At 49.6% G+C, this 27,420-nt stretch overlaps 1 protein-coding gene across 4 annotated transcripts in view; it reads right to left on the bottom strand.

Annotated features, from left to right (window-relative positions):
• Positions 1-27,420, bottom strand: part of SHROOM2 (shroom family member 2) — a 139,592-nt gene that overhangs the window by 89,018 nt on the left and 23,154 nt on the right. The window lies entirely within an intron of this gene.

The raw sequence follows: 27,420 nt of genomic DNA, 5'->3' as shown, positions 1-27,420 counted from the left end.
TTTGAAAAACTCTTCTCAGGGACGCTGTCACAGACAGAATGCTTGTGTCCCCCCGCAAATTCACATGTTGAAACCCAACCCCAATGTGATGGTATAAGGAGGTGGGGTCTCGCGAAGGTGACTGGGTTATGAAGGTGGAACCTTCAGGAATGACATCAGTGCTGTTACACGAGAGGCCCCCCCGACAGCTGCCTCACCCCTTCTATCGTGTAAAGATACAAGAAAATGCCACCTATGAACCAGGAAGCAGGTCCTCGCCAGACACTGAATCTGCCAGCACCTGGATGGATCTTGGACTTCCAGCCTCCAGACTATGAAAAATCAATGTTTCTTGTCTATAGGTTTCTTTTTTTTTTTTTTTTTTTAACGGCAGCTCAAATGGACAAAGATACATGTCAAAGGCCAAGCCCGCGGAGCCTACCTGAGCCCGGCAATCTCGGGGCTGCACACACGAGCACCCGAGGGTAGGGAAGGGGACCGGGGTACAAAGACAGCCCTCGAAAGGGGCCCCGGGGCAGTGGCAGGGCAGGGCGCCCCCCCCCGAAGGCTCAGCAGCTACCCCCCGGTCCTGGCTGCTGGGGGCCCCAGGGAAATTAACAGCCAGTGTGGGCGGATCTTCCAGTTTTTTGGTTGGTTTTTTTTTTTTTTTAAAGAAGCTGGAGATCTGGATTTTTACGGGTACTATCCCTATGTCCTCAAATTGTTGGCACTCTTTTGCTTTTAAAACTTGGCGAGACCACCAAGGTGGTCTCCACTACGCCCACCGCCAGGTCCCCTTCCTGCCTCCCCACAGCTGGCCGGTCTTTCAGGGCTTCGCTGCCGTCCGGATCCTCCAGGATCCCGGACCCCATCTTTCGGAGGTGCCGCCCTCCACCGTTGTGACCAGGATCCGACCGTCCGCGGTGGCCGGCAGCACTGTGGAGCCAGTCCACGCAGACACGGGAGGGGCCACGTACGTCCCCCCTCACAGGGAGGGTGGCCGCGACGGTCCTGACAGGAGACGGAGCGGATGTCAGCTGGAGGCTTCTGAGGAAAGCCTTTGTCTCTGCCATCAAAGGGGCAGAAACATCTGGTACCACCCTTTCCCTCTGCTTCTGGCCGTGAACAAAGACACGGACTGTGGATGCGGCAGCTGCAAGGCAGAGACCCGAAGGGTCCCAGGGCCCTAGGTGTGCACCGGGCTGGGCGGTGAGGCAGCGGCGGCACACACCCCCCGCCCCACCCTCCCCCAGGGCTCCCTGGAAGGGCCTGGGGCGAGGTCCTTAGAGAACCAGACGGGTTCATCCAGAAGACATCCATACTTCAGAAGGAGTCCTAATTCTTCATAAATACAAATCGTTTTTTCCTTTTAATGTTTATAATGTTAAAAAAAAATCAACACCAAATAAAACAGTTTGAAACACTAAAACTCTGTTAGCTTTTCTAACTAAAAAACTATTGAGGGACTTCCCCGACGGTCCAGGGGTTACGACTCTGCACTTCCACGGCCAAGGGCGCAGGTTCAATCCCTGGTCGAGGAACTAAGATTCCGCAGGCCACGCATGGTGGCCAAAAAGAAAAAAAAACAAAAACAAAAAACTGCTGAGGGGCAACATTTATTATCACGTCTGGGAAACAGGCTACAAAAACCTATAACGTCTTGCTGTACTCATGTTTTTATTTAAGAGACACTGCATACGCCCTAGAAATCTACCAGCTCCAAGTCACCACATTTCTCCTCATCTAACACCTGTACTCCTGGCTGACAGAGGAGTATAATGCATTTAAAAAACATATTATGGGGCTTCCCTGGTGGCGCAGTGGTTGAGAGTCTGCCTGCCAATGCAGGGGACACGGGTTCGAGCCCTGGTCTGGGAAGATCCCGCATGCCGCGGAGCAACTAGGCCCGTGAGCCACAGCTACTGAGCCTGCGCGTCTGGAGCCTGTGCTCCGCAACAAGAGAGGCCGCGATAGTGAGAGGCCCATGCACCGCGATGAAGAGCGGCCCCCACTTGCCGCAACTAGAGAAAGCCCTTGCACAGAAACGAAAGACCCAACACAGCCATAAATAAATTAATTAATTAATTAATTAAAAAATCCCAGAGAAGGAAGAAGAAAATATATATATATATATCATGGAGGAGGAGAGTGAGGGTTGGACACATAAAATCTAGAGAGTTTAAACCAGTGGGACTACATGAACGCAGGCTTTTCACTTAACACGTTCCTCATCTCCGCAGTAATGTTATTTCCCCCCCAGTGAACTGAAGTTGAGAATCAAACCAAAACTGCCAAAATATTATGTTTCTAACTTGTAACCTTCCTCTGTCACCTAAAAATAGGAAAAAAAAAAAAAAAAGCACTTACGATCTAAGCTACTCCATGCGCCCCCTATATTCATAGCAGCACTGTTCACAATAGCCAAGACATGGAAACCTAAATGTGCATCGACGGATGAATGGATAAAGATGTGGTACATCTATACAATGGAATACTACTCAGCCACAGAAAAGAACAAAATAGTACCATCTGCAGCAACATGGATGGACCTAGAGATTACCACATTGAGTGAAGTAAGTCAGACAAACATCATAGGATATCACTTACATGTGGAATCTAAAATATGACACAAATGAACTTATCTACTAAACAGAAACAGACTCACAGGCATAGAGAACAGACTTGTGGTTGCCAAGGGGGAGGAGGGGTGGGGGAGGGATGGAGTGGGAGCTTGGGGTTAGCAGATGCAAACTAGTATACATAGAATGGATAAACAACAAGGTCCTACCGTAGAGCACAGGGCACTACAGTCAATATCCTATGATAAACCATAATGGGAAAAAATATGAAAAGGAATGTAAATATGTATAACGGAATCACTCTGGTGTACAGCAGAAATTAATACAACACTGTAAATCAACTATACTTCAATAAAAAGAAAAAAAAGATGTAAGTTACTCCAATCCTGATGCGTCTGCACCGAAAAAACCGAAACCTTTTGCTGACTTTTCAGCAGCCAGCTCTCACAGGCGAAATCCTCATTCCTTAACGTTACAGTTATGTCTCCCAAGTTCATTCACAGCTTTGGGGAAAAAACGGACACATTCTTAAGTTTAAAAAACAAAGACTCGTATTAAAATGACTTACCTCTTCTGACACAGTAGTGCCTCATCGTCTGCCGAGGCAGAGCACATCAAGAGCTTCTGGGCGGTGCTTCGCGGGAAGGGAGGCGTGCAACCTTTTATCAGGATGTCAGAATTTGCTTAGTAGCCCACTTCTCCTTCTCCCCCAGGTTGAAGACTGTATTATTCACCAGTCAAGTGAAAAGTTAACCATGTGCCAGTTTACGATGGGCAGAAGTGTGCAGAGGCAGGCACGGACCATGAGAGCCCGACACACCCTGAGACTGTGTGCACGGAGGAGGGATGGAGCCATTATTTCTTCCTCGGTTGGGGCACTTTAACACTCAGCATGGCAAAGCTGCAGCACCAAGGCCATTTTTTTTTTTCTTATTGGAGTATAGCTGCTTTACAATGCTGTGCAAGGGCATTTTTGAAGCTGCCCACAGCCTGCCTTCGTTCCATCTCCTGTGCTTTATTCCGTCTTACAGGAGACAAATTAATGCAAAATATACATTCATCTGCTAGGACTGATATGGGACTATTTGGGACTTTTATCACTGTGTTCAAAAAAGGGGGGAGGCAGCTATCTCCCATGACAGGCTATTAAAAAATACTTTGTCCAAAATACCAAATGATATCACTTGTACGTGGAATCTAAAATATGACACAAAAGAACTTATCCACGAAACAGAAACAGGATCACAGACACAGAGAGCAGAAGTGTGGTTGCCAAGGTGGGGCGGGGGTGAGGGGAGGGATGGACTGGGAGTTTGGGGTTAACAGATGCAAACCACTATATATAAAATGGATAAACAACAAGGACCTACTGTAGAGCACAAGGAACTCTACTCAATATTCTGTAATAACTGTATGGAAAAAGAATCTGAAAAAGAATGAATATATGTATATGTATAACTGTACCGCTTTGCTGTACACCTGAACTAACGCAACACTGTAAATCACCTATATTCCAATAAAAATTTTTTTAAAAAGATTACATTTCTGGGGCTTCCCTGGTGGCGCAGTGGTTGAGAATCTGCCTGCCAATGCAGGGGACACGGGTTCGAGCCCTGGTCTGGGAAGATCCCACATGCCACGGAGCAACTGGGCCCGTGAGCCACAATTACTGAGCCTGCGCGTCTGGAGCCTGTGCTCCGCAACAAGAGAGGCCGCGATGGTGAGAGGCCCGCGCACCGCGATGAAGAGTGGTCCCCACTTGCCACAACTAGAGAAAGCCCTCGCACAGAAACGAAGACCCAACACAGCCATAAATAAATAAATAAATAAATAAAAATTAAAAAAAAAAAAAGATTACATTTCTTACGTTCTTCTGTTCTATAGTATTCTAAAATACCATTATCCCCCAAGGCACTAATGATTATTGCATGATTTTTTCTATAACCTAGAAAATTAGTATCTCATTTTAAAAATATAACTATCTATGAGGAGTATCCTTATAAAATTCTCTAAGTTGTAATGTGTTTTAGAGAATTTTCCATTTCCTGACTAAAGTTACTAGGATATGTTATATATCTACACGTAATTTTAGCCTCGATTATTAGCATAATTAAATTTTTCTGCAACTGCAATTCTACAGTCATTTTTATTGTGGGTCTAATTCAACACTCCTGAAAAACTGCAATTCATGCAGATCTGTGCCCTAGTAAGGTATGATGTGTGTCCCAAGGGAGACTGGTTATAACAGAAAGAAAGCCTTCAGCAGACCCAGTTCAAATAGAAATTCAAGATGGTAGCATTAAGAATTAAGCCTCAGGGACTTCCCTGGTGGTGCAGTCATTAAGAATCTGCCTGCCAATGCAGGGACAAAGGTTCAAGCCCTGATCCGGGAAGATCCCACATGCCGCGGAGCAACAAAGCCCGCGAGCCACAACTACTGAAGCCCATGCGCCCTAGAGCCTGTGCTCCACAACAAGAAGCCACGGCAATGAAAAGCCCGCGCACCTCAACAAAGAGTAGCCCCCGCTCGCCTTAACTAGAGAAAGCCCGTGCACAGCAATGAAGATCCAACACAGCCAAAAATAAAATAAATTAAAAAGAATTAAGCCTCAGATGCTACCAAAAAAAAAAAAAAAAAACCCAAAACAAACAAACAAAAAAACCCCAGCAAGGAGCTAGACAAGTCTCAGTAGGAGAACTCGTACAGACGGTTTGGGCATCAGGAGGTCATATGTTTGCTGCTCTCCACCACAGCAGAGAGGGGCCTGGAAGGTCCTTAAGAGCAGAGCGTGGAAAATCAATCTAGTTAACTGACTATTCCAAGTAATCAAACCTTTAGCTGAATATGTTGCTGGGAGCTGTTGTCAGGGGTTTTTTTTGTTTTTTTTGTTTTTGTTTTGTTTTGTTTTGTTTTTTACAGACTACCACTCAGCCTTTTCATGGGCACTAACCTCCCCCAAAGGATGTGGATGGCTCAGCCAGCTGGTGGTCACGCCCTGCCCTGCATTCCTGTACCTCTCCACCAGCTTCACGAGACACTGCCTTTCACGAGCAGCCCCTTCCTGCTGGACCCTAACTTGAAAGGAACGGAATGAGGCAGAGACAGGCCTCCTGTCAGACACAGTGAACTCCTATTAATACAAGACTAGAAACTGATGGGACAAAATAGACACTCGTCACCTAGGGAACATCCCTGGCTCTAAGTTAAATTCCAGGCTAAATGGTCAATGACTGATTAACAGAGTTTTACCACAGAATAAGGTTCTGAACTTTTTATCCTTATAAAAGCAGTTCAGAGGAGGCAACCCAAAGCAGAAGCTGAAAGAGTACAGTGTCACCAGAAAGGGGAAGCAGCAGTGTTTTGGCAGAGTAGAAGAAAAACAATTCTGTACCTTTCCACATTTCTATTCATGCGCCTGGGATAACAGCAGTGTCTGCCCACACAAACTGCAGAGGGAAATACTGGACGAACCGGCGAGAAACTGAAACATCTGAGTGGCAGCGCTGCACTGTGTTCTCTGAACTCCAGCCTCCCGGATGGCCAGTTAGCTCGAGGTGGGGCACGTATGACCAAGTAATCACCGGGTTCTGGATCATTTAAGGCTCTGACCGAGAGATAAGCAAAGTGGAATTTATTACAGAGAGATGGGGAAACAGGCAAACCACAGGACTGGGAACTGCCCAAGCAGGTTCCAGAGAGCAGAGAGGACGAGGAAAGTCAGCAATGGCCCCAGGGCAGAAACCGGCCGGTTGGGATGCCAAGGACCTGGAGATGCCTGCGTGAAGTGCTCCAACCCCTCCTTCTTTCCTTACTTCCTCGTGTAAGGACAAAAGTCCTACGAGTCTGAGACAAGAGACTGGCCCAAGGTCGTTCAGTGAGTGAACAGTGTGCAATATGACTCAGCAATAAAATCAACTACTGATATACATGCACGTGGACACATCTGCAGAGAATTATGCTATGTGAAAACAGCCAATCCCCAAAGGTGGCATACTGTCTGATTGATTTACGTCTTATTCTTGAGATGAAACAATTACAAAAACAGCAGCCAGGGGTTAAGGTGTGGTTGAGGGCAGGAGGGGAGCGGGTATGGCTATACAGGGGCCACAGGGGGGATCGAATGGTTTGTATCTTGACCGTATCACGTCAACATGCTGGTTGTGATACTGTTACTAGAACTTTGCAAGGTGTTACCATTGGGAGACACCAGGTAAAGGGTATGTGGCATCTCTCTATAGTCTTACAACTGCAAGTCAATCTACAGTTCTCTCAAAATACAAGCTTAATTAAAAAGACACGGCCACCCAGGTTGTTCCGGGGGCAGAAGCGAAGGGATGTGGCTGGCTGACCCTTGGAAGGCCGTGGGGACAGGCAGGGCTCCCCACCCAAGCCAAGACTTAACAACGGGGAAGCGATTTTCATAGAGAAATCGGGATGCTCCAAGGAAGGGCCAGGGGAGCAAGGAAGCCAAGCGCCAACCAACGTCCACTACTCGTTTCTGAGGCCGTGAACTCTCACCCAGCAGCCGGTCAGCAAGCCACTCGCTCACTTCACCATCTGAAGCCACTTCAGAAAGTCTTAGAAAAACGACTACCCAAGTTCTACTGATGCAGCCTGTTTGCTGCCACTAACACTCAGCAGACTATCAACAGCCCAGCCCATGGAAAACAATCGACAGTTACAGTGATCCAAAGGAGCAGGGAGGGGGAATTTAAGCAGGCGGAAGGCGGTGCCCTTCCCTCCACCACCATTCTAGGCAGGCACAGAACTTGGCTTTAAATCCACACCATTCAAGGCACCCCGCTTTTATAAAAAGCGAGTATGTCTTCCATCTCGATTGACGGCTAGACAGTAACAAAAATAATGCTGCACTGATGTGAATGTATCTAATTCACTTAAACAAAACCCTGGGAATTAGATGTGATGTCCCTCTGCACTTAACGGAATTACAGGATGTCTGTATGGCATGAGATTTTTCTTTTAATTTATTTTTTATTTTATTTATTTATGGCTGTGTTGGGTCTTCGTTTCTGTGCGAGGGCTTTCTCTAGTTGTGGCAAGCGGAGGCCACTCTTCATCGCGGTGCGCGGGCCTCTCTTCTTGCGGAGCACAGGCTCCAGACGCGCAGGCTCAGTAACTGTGGCTCACGGGCCCAGTTGCTCTGCGGCATGTGGGATCTTCCCAGACCAGGGCTCGAACCCGCGTCCTGCATTGGCAGGCAGGTTCTCAACCACTGCGCCACCAGGGAAGCCCCTGGCATGAGATTTTTAACCATATTCTCACTTGAGTACAAAATTTAATGGACAATTTTTAAATGAACAATCCCTTGGGGTCAGTAAAACTAAAGTCTGTCCTGCCTTACTGTGGGTAGACTCCTAAGATAAACTTACTGTCAACTCTGAAACACTAGCCTACTGCTGAGTTCAGGACACAAATTACAAAGTGAGGTGATGAGCTTTGTGATGAGATATCCACCTCATAACCAAGTCCTCTTCCTGGAAGTCTCCCCAAACCTCCCAGCACAGAACCCGGCTTACGGGAAGGGCTCCACTATTCTCTGAACAAATACACCAAACCGTGTATGACTGTATGCACCCTGTCCTCTGACTCCCAGTATGCTTAGAACCAATGAGCACATCATGTGCGAAGCGTTTTGACAAACATCTTGAAAATCCTTTTAAATTCAAGAACCATAACAAACGTATTTCAACAGTCAGCGTGGAAGACAAAGGCAGGATCACCCAAAGCTACCTTGAATTGAGCTCACAAAATGTGGATTCGTACATCTATAACCCTCACGACACACACTCCAAGGCCTGGGTGGTATTAACCCCCTTAGAACATAAGCCTTTCAAATCCATAATATACTCCTCCTTCCACCCCTTACCTGCATTGTGCGTGAGGAGAAATGCAGCTACAGATGCCAGAGATTAAAGAGAAAAACTATTTTGGGACTTCCCTGGTGGTCCAGTGTGTAAGACTCCACGCTCCCAATGCAGGGGGCCTGGGTTCGATCCCTGGTCGGGGAGCTAGATCCTGCATGCGTGCCACAACTAAGAAGTCCACATGCCGCAACTAAGAAGTCCACATGCCACAACTAAGACCTGGTGCAGCCAAATAAATAAATATTTAAAAAAGAGAGAAAAACTATTTTTAAAATGACAAAGTGATTGGGACAGGAGTAAGCTGAATGGAAGAAATCTTTAGAAAGAACGAGGCATCACTGAACGCGGAAAAGTCGACGGTGTTACAGCAGTCGACACACAAGAGTTGGCACAAGCAGGTCCCCCAATCGCTAGTGAGGATGTGAACACCGATTAAAATAAATCCTAGAGAGCACTCATTTCAGGACTGGCCATGCCTTGCCCTGTGGACTTCTTAGGAACAACACATTTTATACAACTGGACATTTGATCAGTTTTCCTCCCAGTAAAACTTTTACCTAATGATTCTTCTAGCCCCCCCTCCTCTCCCTTTCACCGGACCTCTACGTATGCAGACACCCCCAGAACACTGTGTGTCCTATGTTCCTCTGTGCTGAAAACCTCAGCAGTATGCTGGTATGTTCCGGCCACGTCCGGGCTCACGCAGCTATTGTGACGCCCTCCCCTGCAAAATCCTACCATCCTTTGGTACACACTGCATTTCAGCACGCCATGGTCACTCGCTGCAGAAGACGGCTTGTGAAACAGCATTCTCGCCCAGCAGACCACGGTGCACCCCAAAAGCCCCCAACGTGACCATTACTCCTCGAGCACCATCTCATAGTCACACCAAAGCCCCAACCAACGACGGACCCAGAGACGGATGTACAATTTCAAGGTCCCATCCCTTGCCCTTGGGTTTGAATGCTATCACTCTGGCATGCCAGCCCTATTCTACGAGATTTGCCTGGCTTCATGGACGCTCAACTGAAGCCGAGACAAGCACAGAACCATAAACACGGTGAACAGTCTTAAGAAACCCAAATGAGGAAAACCCACAGGTCCAAAGCCATCTTCTGGCAGCTGGAGGACCCTTATTAACCGTGGGAAGTCGACCTGTCCTGGAGTGCAGATTCCACCTCTAAGAGCCCACCACCTCCAAACCTCTACAACCTGCAGGTGTGCCGGACAGGAAATGAAACCCAGAGAAGCAGCTCACATGATCCCCAAGGCTCTACTGAATAGTTACCCACTGGCTGTGGGAAAACAATGAATTTTCTGGAAGGCAGACACCAACCACAGAGCAGCCAGACACAGGCTCTGAGGCAACACAGACGCCAAATCTGTGTTCAAGATGGCTCGTCTCTGGGGAAGGATGAAAAGGGATTCCAACTAGCTCAAAACCACTACGAATTTTCAGAAGTGCCCCTAGGAAAAGAAACACTGAGGTTCAGCAAAGAAAACGGGCTACGACTGCCACCAGCAATAACAGGAGTGAATGTCACATGTGTAAGACGGAGTGAAAAAACTCTAGACATAAATATATCATTCCATTTATAGAAAAGTCAAATAGGGGCTAACCTGAGGTGTGAAAGTTCAAGATAGCAGTATCTTGGCGGGGAGACTCAAGGGCACCTCTGGGAGACTAGAACATTCCCAGAACATAAATAGGAACGTTCTATTTCTTGATCTGGGTAGTGGGTTACACAGCTGTGTTCATCCCATGAAAATTCATCCAGCTGTTTATCACTGTGGGGTCACTTTTCTGAATGCAAGTTACATTACCAAAAATATATACACGTTAAAAAAAAATAGGGCTTCCCTGGCGGTCCAGTGGTTAAGATTCTGTGCTTCCACTGCAGGGGGTTCGGGTTCGATCCCTGGTCGGGGAAGTTCCGCATGCCGCGAGGTGCGGCCAAAAAAAAAAAAAAAAATATATATATATATATATATATAGAGAGAGAGAGAGAGAGAGAGAGAGAGAGAGAGAGAGAGAGAGAGAGGGTGCCTACTATTTCAAGGAAATAAAAAAGCAGCAAAACTCAGAAAACACACAGCAGCACAGCCCCCAAAGCATCTGTTCTAGGACAGAATCAGCCCCTTGCTGGGGTGTCCCTCGGTACTGCCCACAGCAGGGTTATGCCACTCTTACAACAATACCGCCATGACACTGGCGACTGGCATCTGCACTTCAACAACCATATCCAATGACAGGCCAGCTCACTGCCCGGTAAGAGGTCTAGGGCCCCTGGGGTCAAGGTCATGCTGGTTGATAAAGCGCATCTCAGCAAAGTCATCAGGAAGCCAAGATGCCACCCCAAAGTGTTTTAGCAGTTGGGGGACCCAGGGCACGATGCCCAGGGAAGCTGTTGGGTGAAGCCCACAAGTGAGAACTTCCAGAGCGGGCTGTAGGGACACAGGAACAGGACAGCAAGTAAGCAGACAAGCAGCCCTACTCCACTGCCTTCAGACACCTGGAGAAACAGAGCTCAGCACGGCAGAGCTCTCCATTTAAACATGGCAATATCCAGCTCAAGGAATCATGGAAGCAAGGCAGAAGTGAACTCGCATTATTTCCCCAAGAGTAACTTGAAACCTTAGCCTTTAAGAAATGGATATCCATATCATCCTCTATTTTAAGATACAAGTCACTAAATAAAATGTCTTAGAAAAGTCCTATAAGCCACAGAAGAGCGGCAAGGATTCAACAACAAGCCTGACTGCGACAGGGTTTGCAGACCTCCTGGATCAGCCCACTGGACGACGAGCCCCTGCCAGGCGGCACCCCAGCCATCTGATGGGCGGGACAATGTCAGAGAAGGGCACATTGGAAGCACTGGAGACGAATTCCAGCTTTCTTTACTTCCCTCCCAAGACAGACCCCACCCCACCTCCAGGAAAGGCGGGAGGGAGGGGAAACGTGAGAGAGGGACAGACGGGGCCTCCTGCCCTCCGCGACGTGGCGCTGGCGTGGAACACAAGACGGCATCTCTGAGGAAACCAAAGGACCAGACCGAATCCTGCCTGTCTCCCCAGCCTTGCACATGTGCGAGAGCAAGTAGGGGGAGAGCCCCCCGAAAGCTCTGAACGAACCAAAGGCCTGTGTGCCATCGGATTCCGTGCTGCCTGCAGACTCAGGGCCGGGGGGGACCTCCACTCCCCGTAAGAGCCCACCGTGCTTACAGGTTAGGACGAAAAGTCATCCAGCCCCTCCACGCCCGGCAGCTGAGTTCTCTCCCGAGGACCCCAGGACAGGCGTAAGGCTGCCGCGGTTCAACGGAAAAGTACGAGTGTATTTCAGAAATCGCTCAGCATCCCACATGGACCGTCAGGGGTTCCTTTAAATAAAAGATACATCAATCATTAAGTAGAACACTAACTCAGTTAAGGGGAAAAGGTCCAAACTCCTTAAATTTATGTTGCTTTAACAAGAACTGAAAGAATCTCAGGAAGTCATAAATAAGAGAAATTTATAACACAGAATGCTTACTAAAGACGTTACTGGGACTTCCCTGGCGGTCCAGCGGACCCTGCACTTCTAACGCAGGGGACACGGGTTCGATCCCTGGTTGGGAAACTAAGATCCCGCGCAGTACAGCAAAAAAAAAAAAAAAAAGAAGTTGCTAAGTTAGGATACCACGCAGAAACACACACACCGCACAACATCGCGGTATCAGATTCAATTCTGTGGCCGTTATTGAAAAGTCTCTGGTCGTTTTTGCATGTAACTCATGGTGAGGAGTGTCCAGCAATGCCTCAAAGATAGGCTGGGACATCGCGGACTAAACTGTCAGTGCCCTTGCTGAGCTATGTGACCTCAGGCAAGGCGGGGGAATACTAACCGCGGGGCAAGGGACCATGCAGGGAGCACCCTGAGTCTGACACACAGCAGACCACAGAAAGAAAAAGCTACTGTCACACCGCCATCTCTCCCAGCTTCTTCTCTCCTGTCCGCTCCTCCTTCCCTGCCTAGGAATTCTCGGTGGCCCCAGCTGCAAACTCTACAGGGTTTTCATCATTTATTATATAAGCCAAAGGGAGAAGGCAGCAAACACATCAAACGCGTGTACGGTAATTTATACTGTAATATCTTCTCCATTACAAAAGTCCTTGCGTACGTATGTTACCACATTCACTTTTAAAGAGAGAACGTCTTTCAGTCTGCAAGTAATCCTAGTCGGGAAAGCCCAGTTTTGCAAAGCAGGTTGTGTGCAACACTCATTTTCCTTCTTAAAAATAAGTACTCACTACACAAAAGTTTTAAATTACTTGAAAGTATTAAAGAAATGGGGGTGGGGGGACCTCATCGACATTCAACAACCAAAACACAAACATGTAACATCTTTCTGTACTCTCAATTTTTTTTCCTCTTTCTACGTTGCATACTCAATTTTACATTAAGTTATAAGCATCTGCCCTCCTATAAACTCCTCATAAACAGCAGCTTGAATTGCTGCAGAATATTCCATGGGCTGAATACCTGCCTAGAATTCTGAATCTGTTTTCACTTAGCAACCGTCAGAACAGCAGATTTTAACCCTGAGGTTCAAATTTTTGTTTTCTAACATACAGTCACAAGAATTTAAGATAGGAATCAACTATACAGGGGAGTTCAATTTACAGTTTTTTCTGTATGAAAGACTGCCTTGAAGTACATCTACAGACATTCTTTTAATTTTTTTAAGACACTAGTACAGCAGGAGGGCTGGGAACGGCACACTGAAGCAGGTGTGCAAGGCCTTGTGAAGAACCCCATTTTCCTCCCAGATGGACATCACACCCCTTAATGATCCCCTAAAAAACCTTCCACTGTTCTCCTGCTGGTGATAAAATGAAGGTGCCCAATGACCTCCAACACGGTAGGAAATAACCTTCCCAGTTTAGAGAAGACCTAAGTCAAGGTTGAAGTTAGAGCTCGTGGCACTGGGACTAAACTCAGGAATCGGAAGTGGCAGACACATGCTTCTCTCCATCCGTCCAGAGCGGCAGCCTTCACAGACAAGGGAAGTTGGCTCTGTTCGCCTTGTTAGCTCTCCTTTCAACTATTTCTAGAAAGTAGCCTCTAATATTAAAAAATACAGATTCCCACCAGCATGTAACGCACAACCTGCCGGTGCAGTACTGAAAAAAAGGAATGAACTATTGGTATATTCGTCCACACAGGTGATCTCAAAACAATTACTGAGTGAGAACAGCCCGACAGGAATGAGTACTGACCACAGAGTCCGTTTATATGAAATTCCAGAAAACGTGCACTGACCCTCAGTGGGTCAGAAAGCAGGCTGGTGTCAGGGCTGGGGGACGAGGCTGGAAGGAGAGATCGCAAGGGTGCAGCATGAGGACACTTTCAGGGTGACGGCTGTTGTTCACCCTTCGATGCTGCTGACAGTTTCGCATGTACGGTGTATACATATACATACGTGTGTGTGTGTATACAAGTACGCATATATAAAATGTCAAAACAAACAAACAAAAAAGTCAAAACTTCATTGAATCATTCAACTGAATACTATTCCTAAAAGCCTTTTATTTTTATTTTTGGCCGCACTGTGTGGCTTGCGGGACCCCCAGTTCCCCAACCAGGGACTGCACCCGGGCCATGGCAGTGACAGCCCGGAATCCTAACCACTAGGCCATCAGGGAACTCCCCTTCAAGCCTTTTTAAAAGAACTCCTCTGGAAGGGCGTTTGCAAGGCCTCGAGGTGCGGTTGTAACGAGCAGTTAGGAAGCACAGAAGGCACTAGGAGCTCCAGCTGTGGTTTTCAAAGACTCACCCTCAGTCACTTGTTTTCTGGAGGGTCAGGGGGTGGGGAAGCTCTTGAGCCTTAGAAGAACACACAAGGTTTCCTTCCTGGCCAGATTCCAGGCCGCAGCAAGGAAACGCGGGTGAGGAGAGCACGACACCCATCACTTGAATACACGGCACCCAAACCACAGGAGGTGACCAGCAGAAACCCTCCCCTTCCCCAGAGCCCCCTCCTGGCTATGGAAACCCAATACCCATTGGCTCACCGGGCAGGCAACGGCTGCCGGCCTCAAGCACACCAAGGGAAATGACAAAAATCATGAATATTTGGTGTGACCTGGTACTGCTCAACGTCGTCTAGTCTATCTCAACACCGAGAGCCACCTGGTGAAACTTCAGTCTAGATAATGATGCTGCCGATTCCATGCATCCAGCCCTCTGTTCGGTTTCCCGTTTCCTTCCACGGAAGACTCGTGTTGCATCTCAGCGGATAACTGCTCTCCCATGCAGGTCACAGAGCTGAGGCTGCTCTGGAGAAAGTGCCGGCCGTCTCCCTCTCTGACCATCACACGCAGATGGTTTCCAAACTAAACTGAGGCAGGGCAGGGAGGTCGTCTTAACATTCTCTAAGGTTTTGTTTCCTTTTGGCTTAACTCTAGAGGGCTTAAGTTTGCACCGGACTTGCTGTGAAAGTTTTGAAAAGAAACAAAGGATGTTCTATGACGAGTTGCTTGGTCTTCTAGAAACTTGGAAACAGGCAAATGACTCTAGCCCCTTCCTCAGTGGTCAAGACCAGATCCGTGCTGCGGGATTCAGACAGCCCCAGGCTCCCTTGAGCCACGCAGACCATAATAAAACACACTAATAGCGGTTTCCAGCGAGGCCAACGCCAGCCAACCCCCACACTTCAACCCGGACCCACCTCAGCACCCCTGCTCCGCGAGCCAAGTGTCCGGGACCACCCAGTTCCAGCGCTTCTGCTGATAAACTGTGCCCCCCATCGCCCAGTGGCCTGATCCACAACACGGAGACCAGTGTCACCCACCGTCCCGGGCTGGGCACTGACTGCGGAGCCAGGCCCGTGAGGGACGCGCTGACCCCGTGAAGGAGGCCTGGACACAGGACAAGGTGTCTGTGACCACCTGACGCTCGCTCCACTCCATGAGAGGGCAGAGCAATGCAAGACAAGGCATTCAGTCTCGGGGTGCAGCCCGCCGCCCCCAGACATCCTGATACTCTACAGACGTACCCATCCCACACTTGCAGGAGGCAAGACCGGACATGAGCACGCTACAGACTTTATCTTAAGGAAAGCGACGTGGAAGAGCTGCCTCCCGAAGCTTCTCTCCATTTAGCTGTCAGTTTGATGCAGCTGGGCATTTTTCTCCACGTTACAGGAATTCAGAGTTACTTCCTGAGGTCAGACAGAGACGACATGAAACACATTTTTCAAATATTTGGTTTATTACATTTTCCTAACGAGCTTATGACATATTTTAGGAACCCTACTTACAAGTGATGGAATTGATTGATAGTCCAAGGACTTAAGTGACCTGTCTCCCCCTGGCCACAGAGCTTGATCACCTCCCCCGGGTGCCCACCGGAGGTGGGGATGCACCCACACGGACAGTTAGACGGGGCACGCACGGGAAACCGCGAACATATCCACCGGCTGATGAACAAATGCAGTCTGTCCACACAACGGACTAGTATTCAGCAAGAAACAGGAATGAATTAGTGACACAGGCTACAGCACGGATGAGCCGGAAGAACGTGACGCTGAGGGAGCAAAGCCATGCACAAAAGGCCACAGAGCACATGATTCCACTTACATGAATGTCCAGACAGGCAAATCCAGAAAGACAGAGAGGAGATTCGTGGTTGCCTGGGGCCGGGGTGGGACCAGGGAGTACAAAGGATCTTTTTCACGTGATGGAAATGCTCTGAAACACTGGGTTCTGGGAATGGATGCCCAACTCTGACTTTACTAAAAGTCACTGCACTGGACACTTAAAACGGGCAAATTGTATAGTATGGAAATGACATACCTACATAAAGCTGCAGAAGAAGAAAGGAGAGGGGGAGGAGGATGGAAGGGGGAGGAAGACAGGGAGGGAGACAAAACAGGCAGGCAAACAAAGGAGGAGACGAACTGGCACAGGCCAGTGCAGAGGGAAGAAGACAGACATTCTAGACACATAAACGAGGGTCACAGACGTTCCTCGTAATTTGAGGCTCCGATCTGCTGAGCACTGCCCAAGTGTCAGGCAACACATCAGGCCCTGCAGGTCCTGGAAACAAGGCCACAGGGAGGGTTTTCCACCCATTTTACAGATGAGGAAACTGAGGCCAGTGATGAGATATTTTACCTGAGCTCACCAGTCAAGGGAAAAAACAAAGAGTGGGATGAAGGAACTGGGACCCAGGAGGAGGAGAGGGCTGGAACTGGGGAGACCGACAGACTGATTCCCAGAAGTTATCTGTCACCTATACATCCACACGTGCAGTACGTGTACACAACCCACCCCTCCTTCCTACAGAGCTCTGGTTCTCCAAGCAACCACAAAGGGTAAGTCAGATGTTTTACCCGAGGTCACCTGTCAGGAAGAAAAAGAGGAGCCGCGCTTTAAGTTTCCCGACTCCCAGTTCTGAAATGAAGGTATTAGGTCACCACAGGTACAGTAACTATTGGTATTGCGTTGTTTCCATCAGCGAGCTGCTTCCAGGGTTAGCAGGATAAAACCTGTTTTCCGTAAGGACGAAAGGCTCTCTGCGAGACCGGGCGTCGGCATCCGTCGGGATGAACGGGGACGACCTCGAGTGGCCAAGGAGGACACACCGGCCCGCGCCTTCCAAGGGATCCAACCTCCCGGTGCTCGGCGCTGCAGGGGCTGCTGAGGTTTCAGGGCCAATCCAGGGCGAAGCCGACGTTCCCCGTGAGCTGGAGGCCAGCGGTCAGGCAGAGAGAGTGTGCTCGCCGACACCTCCGCCCTCCCGCACCAGCCAGGCCCCGGGGACGGCTCTGCACAGGAACCCGGAGAGCGGCTCGGCGGCCACCGGCAGCGTGCTCCCGCATGTGCCCCGGCGGGGTACGTGTGGGGCCGTTTCTGCTCAGCTCCGATGAGACGGTCGTCCCCACCACACAGCCCCTCTGTCCCGGGGCTCCCTTTCCCTCCCGGACGACGCTCGCCCAGACTCCTTCCCAAGAGGCTCCAAGGCCTCTTTTAGGGGAAGCCGCCCACACGGCTTGGGAATCTGCAGGGTGAATGAGAAGGCGGGCGCTTAGGAAGGGTCCCGCCAGCGCAGAGGCGAGGTTCCTTGGGGACGGACGCCTTCTCACGCCGGCGCTGGACCGCGGTTATCCCGCCATTTCTACTTTCTTCACTCCGTTGGTGTTCACACCTGTTCCTCTCCATCCAGCTGCCCCCTTCTTCCCTCACCTGCTCCCTTCCCCTCTCCACTGTCCCGGGGGATCGTCTCTCATCCGGCGCCTTCGAGCAGCAACTTGCCCACCAAATCGGACCTCTAGCCCCTGACCTCCTCCCGGCCAGCTCCGAGAGAGGGCATTTCCAGCTCTCCCTTGCTTGTCAAAGGGGAAGACAAACCGATCTTACAGCTGCACAGTCCACTGCACATGAGGCAAAGCATCGAACGATCTCTAAGTCCATTACCCACCCCCCACCCCACGCCCGCCCGGGGCAGCAGGAGGGTAGAGAGCACGACAAACTGCGGGCAGTGGAGCGGGGGCGGGAGGACCCGGCAGGCACCCAGAGCCCAACTGGGCCGACCACACAGGAAAGGAAGGTTCCCGAGGGGCTGAACATTCAGACAGATAAGAGACAAATAGCCGCTAGTGGGGACAGGAGAGGACAAAGCCACAGAGGAGTTGGAGGAAGAAGTGCCCAAGAAAGGGGACAGTCGTCCTCTTTTCAGACAAGAGCTAATTTCACCAAGCAACACTCAAACAAAACACGACATATGACTAAAAAGGACAGGAACAAACTTTGTATCTCAGCTAGAAATACAAATTCCTTACAGCAGGTTTGGTTTTGTTTTTTTAACATCTTCATTGGAGTATAATTGCTTTACAATGGTGTGTTAGTTTCTGCTGTATAACAAAGTGAATCAGCTATACATATACATATATCCCCATATCCCCTCCCTCTTGCGTCTCCCTCCCACCCTCCCTATCCCACCCCTCTAGGTAGTCACAAAGCACCGAGCTGATCTCCCTGTGCTATGCGGCTGCTTCCCACTAGCTATCTATTTGACGTTGGGTAGTGTATATATGTCCATGCCACTCTCTCACTTTGTCCCAGCTTACCCTTCCCTCTCCCCGTGTCCTCAAGTCCATTCTCTACATCTGCGTCTTTATTTCTGTCCTGCCTCTAGGTTCTTCAGAACCTTTTTTATTTGTTTGTTTAGATTCCATATATATGTGTTAGCATACGGTATTTGTTTTTCTCTTTGTGACTTACTTCACTCCTTACAGCAGGTTTTAACCAAATAGAAGAGTATTTTCTGCAGTGACTCCTGTTCAATCCCAACAGCAATGATCAACAGTGTTCTGAAGATGGCCTAGACCACCACGTGGTGTCCTCAGGGAATCCTCAGCCCTGCCCTACTGGAGAACACCCACGTTACCATATTGAAGCACATACTCCGATCACAGACGGTGCAGGTGCAAAGCACACAGGATCCAGAATGCGAGAGCCCTGATTTGCATCCTCTAAGTACTGGCTCACAGTCTTGGATTAACTAAGGTGTGCACACTCCAGTTTCCTCATTTATCAGTAGGAATAACAGTACATAGCTAAGCGCTGTCGCTGTCGAGGAATCAAATGGATAATTTATGTCCTACACGTAGCAAAGAATTTGCTACATAATAAACGCTCACTGAGTGATAGTATTTCCAAAGACGTTGTACAGGACCAACTGGACCCAGAAGAGAAGCTGCTCAACAATCCACGGAGGAGAAGGACAAATGAGGGGCGGGGAATTTTTTTTTTTTTTTAATCGAAATTTCATTCCATAGGAAGTAACATAATTTTCTGCTCCACGGCACTAAAAAGAAATGAGCTATCAAGCCATGAAAACACATGGAGGAACCTTAACGCATACTACTACATAAAAGAAGCCAATCTGAAAACGCTACGTTCTGTAGGATTCCAACTGTACGACATTCTGGAAAAGGCTCAACGATGCGGACAGTCTAAAGATCAGTCTAAAGATTCATCAGGAGATGAATGGGTGGACCAAAGAGGACTTTAGGGCAGTGAAAGTATTCTGTATATTATAATGATGGATATATGTCATTACGTTTTTGTCCAAACCTGAGAACGTCCCACACCAAGAGTGAACCCCACTGTAAACTTCGGACTTGCTGACGATGGTGTGTCAACATAGGTTCAGCCCTGGTAACAGATGTGTAGGACACTGATAACGGTGGAGGCTGTGTGTGCATGGGGGGTGGGTACACTGGAAACCTTTGTATTGCGCTGTCAATTTAAAACTGCTCTAAAAAATAAAGTCTTAAAGAAAACCCAGATGTCACCCTATAATGTCACACTGCCAGTTCACAAATTTATAACTGGAAAAAATGCCACGGAATAAAGACACTCAAAGGAGGTAAGTCTAGGGACTTCCCAGGTGGCCCAGTGGTTAAGACTCTGAGCTCCCAATGACGGGGGCCCCTGTTCGACCCCTGGTCAGGGAACTAGATCCCACATGCATGCCGCGACTAAGGAGCCCACGAACCGCAACTAAAACCCGGCACAACCAAATTAATTAATTAATTAATTAATTATTTATTTATTTAAAAAAGAAGGAGGTAAGCCTGCATCTATTTTGCACAAGTCTCTGAAACCCCAGGCTGGAATAATTATTGCTTTTTTAAATCCATATCCACTACCATTGTTTTTATGGCTCTTTAGAAGTAACTATATAGGGTCTTCCCTGGTGGCGCTGTGGTTAGGAATCCACCCGCCAATGCAGGAGACAGGGGTTCGAGCCCTGGTCCAGGAAGATCCCACATGCCGCAGAGCAACTAAGCCCGTGCACCATGACTACTGAGCCTGCACGCCACAACTACTGAAGCCTGCACGCCTAGAGCCCGTGCTCTGCAACAAGAGAAGCCACCGCAATGAGAAGCCTGCGCACCGCAACGAACAGTAGCCCCGCTCGCCACAACTAGAGAAAGTCCACGCGCAGCAACGAAGACCCAATGCAGCCAAACATAAATAAATAAATAAATTCACTTTTTTAAAGTAACTATATAATTTTGCGTCATTCGTATTAATTTTTTTTTTTGTTTTTAAGAAACAGCCCCAAACAAACCTCCTTTTAGCATTATCCTGCCAAAAACCAGCTGTGTGACCTTGGGGAGTGTCCTTTACTTCCCTGGACTTCGGTGTTTTCTCCATCACACGAGGGTGTGTAACTCCCAGTCCCTTCTTGCCCTAAGACATCATCAGGGTCTGCAGATGACATGTGAAGAAACGGACGGGGGGTTTAACTAAGAAATGGTACCTTCCGGACAAGGGAAAAAGAGTGGGTGTAAAAAGAGCTGACAAAGCGGCAAGGTTTGTACAAACAAAAGCAAGGCAGAGAAAGGGGACCGGGGAGGGCACTGAGGAGCAGTATCAGGTGACTTTTCGGAGCTCATCAGTTACCCTGCTTGATCTGCAGTGTGTTCCCAGAACTCCTAACACCTGACCACAGCAGTAAATGCTGAGCTGTGCAATCCTGCCTAAAGAGCTCCAGATGCATCCGCAACGCCCACACAGTTTAGCAAGCGCCTTCGGAGCATCCGCTGTGTACTCACTACTCCGGAGAGCACGCAGGAAGGGCCCCGTGGGGGCCCACACCTAGCAGCTAACGCCAGAGATTCCTTTTTGTCTGCCAACATTCCCTCCTCTTGAGGAAACCGTCTGTCCCCCACAGGTGTCTCCACCACCGTCCTATTTGCCCTGCCCCATTCCCAACAAGGAAGGCACACCGCTGAACCCACACAAGGGACCAGTCGCTGGGGCTGGCGTTGCGGTTCTCAACCCAGCGCTGCTGACACGCCGGGATGGACCGCTCTCCATGGTGGGGCGCCCTGCGCCCTGCAGCACGGAGAGCACATCCCTGGCCTCTCTCCACCAGAGGCCGGGAGCCACCTTCCCCCTCAGTTGACAGAAGGGCCTCCGGACATCACCAGATGTGTGTGGGACAAAGTCACCCCCGGCTGCAGTCTAGGTGAGCACCTCTGTGAGGCCTGACAGGGAGGTAACGGACTCCCTTTGAGAAGACAGGCCTGTAGAGCGCATGCCCAGGGCCACGTGCGGGCACCTTTCCCATCCCGTGGGGAAGTCTGCCCGAGAAGCCAGCCAGCGGGAGGGACACAATCAGACCTAAGGGGGTGGTGGAGGGAGACACGGGCCTCCAGCGTTGGCACAAGCCACTCTCCCATCATGCCTGATGCATCTTGAAGATGTCCCAGCTGGGTGAGTGCGCGTATTCCCTCTTCTACTCGGGGTATGAAAATACGCTTTGGCTCCTTGCGACCGAAATGGTCCCGCTCTCTCAAGGGCTCTGTTCCCATCATCAGCCACGTGTACGAATGTGCTTCCGGGTCACCATTCGGTGGTCAATGTCTTAGTGACTAAGTGCTTAGAGTTATGAGGTCCCTGCGGGTAAGGGCAGGCTAAAAATGTAGAGAGATTCACGATAAGGTTACAAGCAAAAAAAGTCTTCAGCTCAAACGTCACACCCAGGATTCTGCACTATTTTCATAATGATGACCTAGGAGAGGGGAATTTCAGAAATACTGGAAAAACTCAGAATGGAATCCTCACTCTTGGAGAGGAGACACTAGTCACAGGACTCGTGTGACTGGTCTTAACAGGAAAGCCAGAGGGAAACCTTGGCAAGCTCTCACTTCCCCAAACAGGCAATGGGAAACGGCTGGTAAGAGAATGCCCACTCCCCACTGAGGGCCATCTGCTCCCGCAGAGAGCCACCCTGCTGGCCCACGCAGACACTTAAGGGTGCTTGGTGAGCTCTGCACGAGGCTGCAGTTTTCAGGTGTGTCAACTCCTAGCAGACAGAGTCGAAGGATTGCCTGCAGTTTTCCTTTACCAGAGCGATACCAGAAAACACCTGGTAGAAGCTGAAGGAAAACACTCCCAGTGGTCCTGGCGACTCCTTCCTCTCCCCTTCAAGTGCACGGCTGGTCACAGCAAAACCCTCGCATCCGGCCACCTGCTGCTGCGGAAACTAGGAGGGATAAGTCCTTGCCCTCCCTTTGAGCCATTTATTAGGTGGGTCTCTCCTATGACCTAGACACCAACAAGAGTCAGCAAATGCATGACACCTTAACCTTGGCCGGGGGAGCACGTGGTGAGTCAGCCAGCCGGGGGGGCATCAGGACAACACCGGCTGGGAGCCAGTGACAGGGCCCCAGAGCAGTGTGCACGCTTCGATGCCGGACCAGCAGGGGCGCCCGGTGATTCACGGCCCCGCCGCACACTCACCGGTCACAGCCACACATCTGCTCCACACTCGGGCTCGGCTGCTTTTCCAGCTTGTGGCGACTTCCCGAACGGGCTCTGCCCGCTCCCTACCCCGTCGGCCTGCTTCTGAACAAACGGCTTCCTAACTACCAAGCCTGCCGACGTCACCAGCTGGCCCGGCGACCGGCACGTACACTCTAGCCACAGGAAACCAGCGCAGAGCCCCACAAGACTCATCAGAGAGAGCAGCCCCGGCCCGCGTGCGCCTGGCCCAGGATGTGAGTTTTCCTTTCCATCTCCTGCCGACCTGATCACACGCTCACTGACAAAGTGCAGAAAGCGAGCCCCTTACCTCTTCCAAGTCCAAACCCTCAGAAGCACCTGAACACGCCACCGGAAATCTGAAATAATCTCACCATCTTCTGAAGCTAGTAGCTCTCCATCCTCAAGAGCACTGGCTGGAAATGCTCTCCCGACTGAACGTGACGCCTGAATCACACTGTGTGAGATCCCAGTCCTGGGTTTTCTCACCCTGAAAACACTCAGCGTCACTAACCTTGGTACCTACCCCAACTAGGATGTCACAATAAGCATTCAGGTAACTGTGCCCCGACAAACAGGTATATGCGCTTTTCCCAGTCGGAATCATACTTTCCACCTGACTTCGACGCTAACTTCAGAAAATACCCTCATCTGTGATTCATCTTCAGCCAAAAGCAATTTCTCAACCCTGAAGTTCTCTGTTCCAGTTTTCATATTAAAAAAAGAAAATCTCTGTACTAGGATGCACTCCCAGCCTGTGAGCCCTAGAACCCTCGGTGGGCCCTTGTCACCCTAAGGACTGAAAGGGAAGAAAGTGTGTAGCCAGCTGCTGTTTGCACAGACAGCGGCCCTGTTACCACCTCTCCCAGCATGGTGACTGGGCATCCCCGGGATTCCATGGCCACAGGACAGCTCTGTTCACTGCCACCTCGGACCAGGCGTCCGCTTGGCCGAACACACCCATCACAGCTACTGCAAGGACGCTGAAAAGCAGGGAATCCGACTGGTGTTGCTGTAACATTTCTAACACGCCCCGGCCCACTGCTCAAACCACCCCATGCACCCCAAGTTTAGAGGCAGAAGAGAACTGTGTCCAGAGATATTTTTTAAATTATTTTAAAAGTTTATTTTATTTTTGGCTGCGTTGGGTCTTCATTGCTGCACACGGGCTTTCTCTATTGCCGTGAGCGGGGGCTACTCTTGGTTGTGGTGCGCGGACTTCCCATCACAGTGGCTTCTCTTGTTGCAGAGCACAGGCTCTAGGCGCGCAGGCTTCAGTAGTTGTGGCTCGTGGGCTCTAGAGCGCAGGCTCAGTAGTTGTGGCACACGGGTTTAGTTGCTCCGCGGCATGTGGGATCTTCCCGGACCAGGGCTCGAACCCGTGTCCCCTGCATTGGCAGGCGGATTCTTAACCACTGCGCCACCAGGGAAGCCCATGTGAACAGAGATTTTAAGTGCCTGTCTAAGCTCAATTCACAAGCATTCTGTTTCCTAACTCATGCATAATTCTAAGGTCTTTACGCTACCCCTGCTGAGTCTCCTATTTGCCTGTTCAAATGGAAATAACCATTGCTTTACCATCTGTACACAGACTTGTGTATATGTATACACAGGCCACGATGTTGTTAAAAAACTGCAAGCGCTACAGTAGGGCATAAAGTAGAAAGTAACCCCCCACCAGGGCCACATAAGTGTTTGTTAAAAGCTAACCATCTGGGCTTCCCTGGTGGTGCAGTGGTTGAGAATCCGCCTGCCGATGCAGGGGACACGGGTCCAGGGAGATCCCACATGCTGGGGAGCAACTAAGCCCGTGCGCCACAACTACTGAGCCTGCGCTCTAGAGCCCACGACCCACAACTACTGAGCCCACGAGCCACAACTACTGAAGCCCGTGCGCCTAGAGCCCGTGCTCCACAACAAGAGAAGCCACCGCAATGAGAAGCCCGTGCACCACAACAAAGAGTTGCCCCCGCTCGCTGCAGCTAGAGAAAGCCCACGCGCAGCAACGAAGACCCAACGCAGCCAAAAATAAATAAATAAAATAAATAAATTAAAAAAAAAGAAGAATATCAAATAAATGGAACCACACAGTATGTAACCTTTAAAAAGATTAAAAAACAAAAAAAGCTACCCATCTATTAACACCAACCGCTGGTCCCGCGTTTACATACCTCACATTTCATTTAATCCTGTCAGCCCTGGAAGGAGATGTCATAAAGGTGACGGACTTGGGGTGCAGGGGCTTTCCACGTGGCCCCAAGTCCTGCGCCCACGCCCAGAGCCCCGGGGCACCCGGCTGCCCTCGGCTCGCAGCTCCCCCGTCCACCAACTTGGCTACCCTGGACTGATATATCCCCGAGCCTCAATTTCCAGCAGCTGGAAAACGTAAAAGCATGATCTCCTCAGCTGTAACGTGTTACAAAATAACAAGCGCTTCCACAGAGCAGTAAAGGAGAGAAAGGATATACAGCTGAGGCTCCCAAACCCGGGCTACGAACAGGAGCCCCCCAAGGGGCCTTTAACGCCCCTGCGAAGCCCCCCCGCCGAGTTTCTAGTGCAGTTTTTGATGCAGCAGGTCAGGGGCAGGGCCTGATACTCTGCATTTCCGACAAGCTCCCTGAGGAGAACGCTGCTGACTCAGAGGCCCCACCTAGAGAAGGCCCGCTTCAAGCGTCTACCCCAGCACCTGGCAGGCCTGCAACTGGCAGCCAGGACCCCATGAGCACAGCTCACGACCCCAGCTCTCCTGCTGTGTTAAATAAAGCCCCTCTGCTCCAGCCTCAGCATGCAGGGTGCCCCCGCTCCGCCCCTGCTTCCCGTGACCCCCTCGGCCACCAGAACGCAGCCAGAGCTTGACCCTGCTTCCCTGCCCTGGCTGAAAGCGTGCCTCCTCGGGCTCAGAAAACACACCTGTAAGGGTACCCGGGGACCTCTGGCCAGATGGACTGAATTTTCTTTTTGAGTGTTGCAGGGAGCTCTTGGTGCCTGTCTGTAAACCTACCAACACGAGTAAAAACTAAAACGTAAGACCGTGATTCGCCACCTGGTTGCACATTCAAATCTCCTGGCCAGCTTCAGAGTCACTGACACTGGGCCACCCCCGAGACCCCGACTTAACAGTCCTAGGGTGTGGCCAGGCATCGATAGCTTTCAAAGCCCCTCCCTCCCCCAGCTGATTCCAATGTGCAGCCAGGGTTTCAATCCACTGCCCCCCAACCCAGAAGAACTGTGAAGTCGTGCCCTTTCCCGTACATACCCAAAACCTACAGTGACACTTCCAGGAGTCAGGGTCACTCGGGTTTTAAAGCTGACCAGAGCCTTTAAGGCTGGGCATCCTTTGCCACGGTCCCTCTTACAAATGCATTTGCGCCTTTGGACGAGATTTCCCAACTCTTGCTCATCTTGTGAAAAGTGAGAATCTATGCAGTGATTTTGTTATTGTTGTTGTTACTGTGTTTAAACGAAAGTAGTTATTCTTACAAATCGAGATCTGAAACAAGTAAAATGAGAGCTATCAAAGAAAAGTCATTTGGTGTAAACCTTAGATGTTACGGTTACCTTATATCAAGCTATTCTGTCTGGGTCACCCGAGCCCAGCGGTGACACACACAGCTAGGTTATCCACCAAGAGCTCAGTTTGGATGACCACAAACCTGCTTTCAAAACCCAGTATGCAAAAAGAAAGTAAAAGGAAGAAAGGTGGCCTTGACTTTGACAAAGGCCGTTGCATAACACATTCACTGAGCAGCTAAAACGTGTCAGGCGCTGGGCAGTGAAGTGGGGATGCAGATCCCAGGGGAATGCTGGGCCCACGCTGCCAGGCCCTGGAGTTGCTACCTGGGGAAGCTCATGCTAAGGGGGCCACGCAGCTGCAGGAGGCTACAGGTCAAGGTGGAGTCGCCCGGAGAGCTTCAAACTCACCCACAGGTTCTTCTTCCCGAAGGAAATCAGCTCCTCCCTTTGCTCTCACGCAATACAGACGGTCCCATGAACGCAGCCTGAGCACCCAGTGTCAAGGGCCGTGCAGACTGTCCTTGACACCCAAGTTCCTGAACAATGAGCTAGCCAGGGTGCATTTTCGTCAGTGTGGATATAAACACAGGAAGAGAAGTAACCACGCGTGTAAGTTTCCCTAAAATGCCAGCCCATTAATTTTCTCACTGCCAAGTGGATGACGGGAATAGAACCCCAGATTCTCACCATTTAGTGAGAACCCAAAAAGCTTTAAAAGCTAAAATGTCATGCTAGCAGGAGGGTATCTGTGCAAATACTGTTTTCTTGAAGCAAAAACTAATTACACAATGAATGTGGTCTCTACTCAGAAGACAAAATCATGGGTAATTACCCCAGTCAATGAAGCAGGCTTAAAATACATTCCTTGCAATTCCTTCCATTTTGTTCAAGAGCAGTCTGGTTTTTTTCTTTAATATTGAGCTGCACAGAGAAATTTTTGAAACTTGACGTTTCTAGATCGAGCCCTTTACAGCTATTCCAAGCACATATTATTCCATAACCTTTGTATTTTGATATTGAGGGGTTATTTTTCCAAAGCTCCTGATGTAAGAATAGTGATCTTTCATTCAGGAGAAATCTTTCCTGCTTTTTTTTTTTTTTTTTTAAATAAATTTATTTCTTTTCATTTTTGGCTGCGTTG

Source organism: Balaenoptera acutorostrata, chromosome X (genome assembly GCF_949987535.1).
Source record: "Balaenoptera acutorostrata chromosome X, mBalAcu1.1, whole genome shotgun sequence".
In the NCBI taxonomy this organism is placed as follows: Eukaryota; Metazoa; Chordata; class Mammalia; order Artiodactyla; family Balaenopteridae; genus Balaenoptera; species Balaenoptera acutorostrata.
Note: the sequence above shows the minus strand (reverse complement) of the source record. Positions and strands in the feature narration are given on the sequence as shown.